Source organism: Sinocyclocheilus grahami, unplaced genomic scaffold, assembly GCF_001515645.1.
Source record: "Sinocyclocheilus grahami isolate Dianchi unplaced genomic scaffold, SAMN03320097.WGS_v1.1 scaffold950.1, whole genome shotgun sequence".
Lineage (NCBI taxonomy): Eukaryota > Metazoa > Chordata > Actinopteri > Cypriniformes > Cyprinidae > Sinocyclocheilus > Sinocyclocheilus grahami.
Window position 1 is genome coordinate 424,509 of NW_015506129.1, and position 824 is coordinate 425,332.

Here is an 824-nt window from a genome sequence, read left to right on the forward strand (position 1 = left end):
AATGCTGAATAGTATATAATACAATCTCTATATACTATATTTACTATATTACTATATAATCTCAAGTGACAATTTCAAGCGTCTATTTAAATTGCTTTATGTTCTTTTTTGTTTGAAATAAAACACTGCATTGCACAGTTCATAAATGTAAAAAAATTATTGTTTTGTAGACCACAAAGGCACTGGTAATGTTTTTGGCCCATTGTTATTTTTTTCTTTCATTGTGCAAGAGCATTACAGTGATTGTTGTAATTCATGAATTCATACGTTGTCTTCTTTAAGAGATTGCATATAATTGTTTTGTAAGAAATTAAATTTTTACTTTCCTTTTGGTAAAATAACAAAAAAATAAATAAAAAATCCTAAAATCCAATCCAATTGAGAACTTTTTTGTCCTATTGTATTGTATGTAACTGAAGACAAACAAAGTAGTTAAGACATCTGACATATGCATGAATGTTTAGGTGTACGAATGTATGTATGTGTGTGTGTGTATAGTATAAAAACAGACATAAAATATAATCCATTTAAAGGATTTCTCTTTATTTAAGCAGAAAAACACACTCTACAAGCTTTCCCCCCACATTTTAAAGAAGCAATAAATCATCAGCTTATCAATAATAAACAAGACTTGTAAAGAAATGATATTAGTTTCTTAAAATTGCACTAAGCATAGTCATTCAATTGACAATACATTTCAGTTGTTTCTATGAAAAACACACTTCTTAAATGTTCTGTTATAAAACACAATTAAAACACATTGTTATACAATTAACACAATTGAAACATTGTTATTGATATAAAACCAACAAAACAACAACAAT